General features: G+C 38.2%; 1 long non-coding RNA gene across 1 annotated transcript; it reads left to right on the forward strand.

The window, feature by feature from the left end:
- Positions 1–289: 289 nt before the first annotated feature.
- Positions 290–1,268, forward strand: LOC109307350. The gene is made up of 2 exons (XR_002100241.1): positions 290–379; positions 1,147–1,268. It is a non-coding gene; the product is annotated as an uncharacterized LOC109307350 (long non-coding RNA).
- The last annotated feature ends 4,034 nt before the right edge of the window (positions 1,269–5,302 follow it).

Genomic DNA, 5,302 nt, shown 5'->3' on the forward strand with positions numbered 1-5,302 from the left:
GAATGAATTAAGCACATTTGAAGCAAGGACTTTTTCCCGCTGTGAATTTATAAATGATTGTAATGGTGATCTGGTATTCAGATCATAATCTTAAAATTGGCTGTAAAAGGAGAATTTTGAAAATTCCTCAATCCTAGTTATAATCCATGGCTATTAGATGCATTTGAAATGAGAAACTCTTTTTAACAAAAAGTGCTGTTTTAGTAAAAGATGTTTTTGTGATCAGAAGGTTAAATGTCATCCCCTTATCCTGTCATAATATTCTGTTTTTCTCGCTTTGGACAGGTGAAGTAGATCCCCCCCCCCCCGGGTTTAATGTGGTGCTCACATTCACCTAGCAGAGGACATATGGAGAATGGTACAGTTTGGTTGCAGAATGGTACATACCCAGGAAACTTTGCCATCTTATCCTTCAAAATGGAAAATTAAAGATAAATTGTATACCCATATCTTTCTATTAACAATTTTATCTAGAAAGCCAGGACTTTCATTAGCTAGAGGCTCCTGATTTGGTTTTGGAAAAGCAAATGCGTAAACTACATTGTGTTTTTTCATTCCTGTTTCCTAAGTATTTCAGCACTATAGTATTGCCTTCAAAGGTCAAAAGCTGGAGTTTTTTCCCCTTGTTGCCATCTGGGCAAAATCAACATAAATCCAAGCAAGCCAATCTCTCTTTTACATTTTTCTATAAAAACTTTGGAAATCAAATGTATCTGACAATTTTGTAGGTGAGACAGAATAGAACAGCTTGTTCTTCTTCCCAAGCTATAACAGCTCTGCAGTACTAACAGTGGGGCAAGGAGGGGGAACTTGGTTTTGGCATTAAATTAAACAAATAAGGAGTGGAAGACACAGTAGAACAGATACTGCATGTGCAATAGCAAGATGCTGTTTTTTACAGTGTCACTTGCCTGACCCTAGCCACATTTTAAAACAACTGTCTGTCAGCAAATTAAAAATCCTACTGATAACAGTTTGCAGAGAGCAGCTATATTGATTCTGATTTTAAACTATTTCTCAGTGGAATGCTTGTTCAGTAATGTATTTGGCCTGTATTTATTCTCTGTTGTAGAGTAAAATAATAAAGGTTTTCATTAGTTCAATAATCTAATCTCTAGTTGTCAATAATATTCATTTGTATCATAGAATGTCAAGAGATCTTTGCCTGATCAGAACTCCACTGTGCTAAGAGCTCTACAGGTGAAGAGGCAAAGCCAGTCTATGCCCCAAACAGCTTACAACTTTGCGTAAGACCAGAGGCAACAAAAGGAATGAAATGAACTCAGAGAACATGGAAAGATGATAAGCTACTATCCTTTTGATCCTCATAGGATGAGCAATTGGAGTTGTGAAATAGAATACATCATGCCCAGAACTAATTCATGACTTTCTTAGAAGAAAAGCTAGGGCTCAAAGCAATACTTTTTCTCTTTTACAAGGAGTGACTTCAGCCACACAATGCCTTATGTTAAAGCAAGGTCTTTGATTGCTGTTTAAAGAGCTGGAACAATACCACCAGACAGACCTTGAGTAGAACAGAAATAGTTTTAGCAGATTGTAGCATGCTAATTCAGTCTGTATGGTTGCAAAAGGCAATGTATCCCATTGTGATGCATGCTTTTTACACAACACATCTGCATTGAATTGCACTGTTTAGACCAATAGAAAAAAAATGATTTCAGTTTCAGGGTCTGAGATTTAGATATTCACTCATCTTAACCATTTGTCCTCTTACCATGTTAAAATATAATTTCTTCTATACTTAACAAAAAGCTGCCTGATGAACATTGTATGGAAAGTTTTTAGGCATTTCTTACCAAGCCTAAAAGCACTGAGGACCACAAAATATATCCTGTGAATAGTTAAAGAATAATAATGTATACTTAGCATGCTAATATTAAAGCACAATTTTATTTACTGAGGTAAGCACTAGAGTCTTTAGCATAAAACTCCAGAGACAACTTGAATATAGCCTCTGCCACCTACGGTTCATAACAAGATGGAGGTCAAGGTGTAGAGCCATATAACTTAAATCCCTACTTAAAGTTATTAAATGAGAAAAACCTGGTGCCATGCAATGGAGATATATTTTGTATTAGCAACATTAAATAATGTCATTAAAAATAAGAACTTAGTGATAAGGAAAGTAGAAAAAAAGAATATGTTTCAATCCATTTTAATGTGTTTATCAGAGCTTCATCTATTTTATTCCTTTCTTTTTCTTTCTTTCATTCTTCCTTTTTTTTACATGGGGGATGCAGTCCCCCACTACCGCATGTTATGCAGTTGAGTTTCCTACATTTGGGGAAATCGCAGGGGTCAGACCGGAGTGCAAGGTTCAAGCCTCATTCTGGGAAAACCACCTGGTTGATAATGGTGTCTCCTCTCCCCTCTCCCCTGTTTTTTTCATGTTCTTCTACCTCAGATAGACATGTGGGTTTTTCCCCAAAGGAAGGAAAAAAATCATCTATTTGTTGAGACTAAGCATCAAAAATTTCAGTCAAAAAGAAACTCCTCAGCAAAATATAATGAGTGAAAAAGGAGGTTTTAACAGAATGCTATATGTGACCATAACCATAGCACTGCCTACTATGAAAGCTATAATAATTGCTTCCAATTTAGCTACAGTACTGGATACTAATGAGGAAGAGGACATGATAAGCAGCCCAGCTGCAACTTAAGTACCTCTGCAAGCAACATTCAGGGGGCAGTTTCTATTTCCAAACTAGCATATTTTAAAAACATCAGTGTCTCTAAAGAATCGATTTAAAAGATCTTGTGTGCATCAATTTACTGTCACATTCATGAGCAGTGAGGAGTTTGATTATCAGCTTTTCAGTTTTAAATGGATATAATATGATATGTGGAATTTTGGGGGGGAGTTATTTGAAATTATTAACTTCCACTGCAATAAAAGGGGGCTTGAACTATCTAAAGAAAGATCTGTAATTCAAGGCAGAAGTCATCTGGCTAATTTGGGGGAGCTAAAGAGTTTCCATAGGGCGGTTTACCTTAGGATTTCTTGCATTTCCCTTTGGAATATTGGCCATTGTTAAAAATGGGATCCTGGACTGCAGGGGTTGACTAGTCTGATCCAGTATTGAAGTTCCTAATCAATGTTTATTGATGAACTTCTTCCTCTGGAAAAGCTGGAGTAATTGAGCTTTGGTGAATAAAGAGCTGAGGGAGTTGGGAGATGAAATCTGGCCATAGCCTTAGTAGGTATCTCTTTATCTTTTGTTTAAAACTAGCAAGAATCTGGACTAAAGAACCTTCTTTAGCTGCTAGAAAAAAGTTCTGCCATGAGAGCCAGATGGCAGGGAGGAGAGACAGAATAACTAGGAGATGATTGTGGCTTAATTTATTGTAATAAAGATTCCTACACAGTTTTGAAGAAAGTAGTCCTTGTTCCTTTGTCATTGTGATATAAGCTGCTGGGTAGCACTGTTGTCTCTCACTCCTCTTAGTGGAAAGTTGAAATGTCATTTCTGTTTTGCGATCGTGTCTCCCTTTTCCCAGCCTGCTTGGTTGCTGTCCAACGGTAAAGTCATCCCTCTATGGTCTCTTCACCACATGTTCCCCATGTGCAGCTCTAGCAAAGGCCACATGAAGATGGGTGGCCTTGTAAATATATATAGTAAAGTTCATATACAAATATAGCTAAATTATGTATATTTAAATACGTATAATAAAACCTGTGTTTCACTGGTTTTCTGTATGAATGTGAAGACCAGTTTATTTAGCCGTTTTTAAATGGCATGAAAACTGTCACTCTTAAATAGAATTGTTGCTGGGCCAAAAGCCACCAGAGATCCATAACATTAATCTTAGCCAGGGATGACAACAGTGTTTCATTTTAACTGAACTAATAGCATTTTATCAAATTTATCAAATTCATACATATTAATTTAAAATCCCAATAAAGCCTCACCTTCAAATACTTATGCATATGTTTAAATGTACATACTGTAGTCAGTCCCATGGGACGTGTGTAAAGCCCAAGTCTTTTCAGGATCAGGGCCTAAAATCTATAGCCCTTTTTGCTCCTAAGATACAGCCATAACTTTTTTTTTGCAGTTCCTCTTGTAAGCTGATGTATGGAGATCAAACTACATGAAAAGTCACTGCTGTGCCTTAGAATAATCCAATTGCATGGTCTGGATTGCTTTTCCCCTCCATTAAAAGAAACAGTATTAGGCATCAGACTCAACTGTAGAAAACAGACTTTACAACTCTATGCACTTTGAGCTACACATGCAATAAAATGAATGAGTAGCTAAGCACTGAGGTTCTCCAAATGTCACTGCACTGTACATGTGCTTTCTGTTAGAGAAAATTGATTGTGTACCTTAAGATATAGTCACTCTTGTCTTGGAACATGGATTGGATTAGAGGACCTCTTGAGATTCCTTCCAGCCTCATTTTCTATGATTACAGTAATTAAAAAATTAAAAGTTGTGAATCCAGGCATTCTGGCTAAATAGCGTACAATATAGAATCATAAAAAATTAGGGTTAGAATGGACCCAGAAGGTCTAGTCAAACCATCTAGTCCAGCTCAAAGCAGGACCATCTCCAACTAGATCATCCCAGCTAAGGCTTTGTCTAGCCAGGTCTAAAAGCCTCCAAGGATGCAGACTCCATATCCTTTCTGGGTAGCCTGTTCCTGTGCTTTACTACCCTCCTAATGAGAGAGTTTTTCCTAATATCTAACCTAAACTTCCCATGCTGCCACTTAAGACCATTGCTCCATGCTCTTTGGAACCCCCCTTCAGGTAGTTGAAGGTTGCTATTAAATCCCCCCCTCAGTCTTCTCTTCTCCAGACTAAATAAGCCCAATTCCCTCAGTCTTTCCTCAGAAGTCATGCACCCCAGCCCTCTAACTATTTTCATTCCCCTCTTCTGGACTTTCTGCAATTTGTCCACATCCTTTCTGCAGTAGGGGGCCCAAAACTGAACAAAGTACTCCAGATGTGACCTCACCAGTGATGAAAAGAGGACAATAATCACATCTTGATCTGCAGGCAATGCTCCTACTAATGCAGCCCAGTATGCTGCTAGCCTTCTTCACAACAAGGCCACACTATTGGCTCACATTCAGCTTGCTGCCCACTGGAACTTCCAAGTCCTTTTCTGCAGAGCTGCTGCTTAGCCAGTTGGTTCCCAACCTGTACCAGTGCATGGGCTTGTTCTGTCCTAACTGTAGGACTTTGCACTTATAGATTCATAGATTCATAGATTCATAGATGCTAGGGTCGGAAGGGACCTCAATAGATCATCGAGTCCGACCCCCTGCATAAGCA

This window comes from Crocodylus porosus, unplaced genomic scaffold (assembly GCF_001723895.1).
Source record: "Crocodylus porosus isolate Cpor-Errol unplaced genomic scaffold, CroPor_comp1, whole genome shotgun sequence".
Classification (NCBI taxonomy): domain Eukaryota; kingdom Metazoa; phylum Chordata; order Crocodylia; family Crocodylidae; genus Crocodylus; species Crocodylus porosus.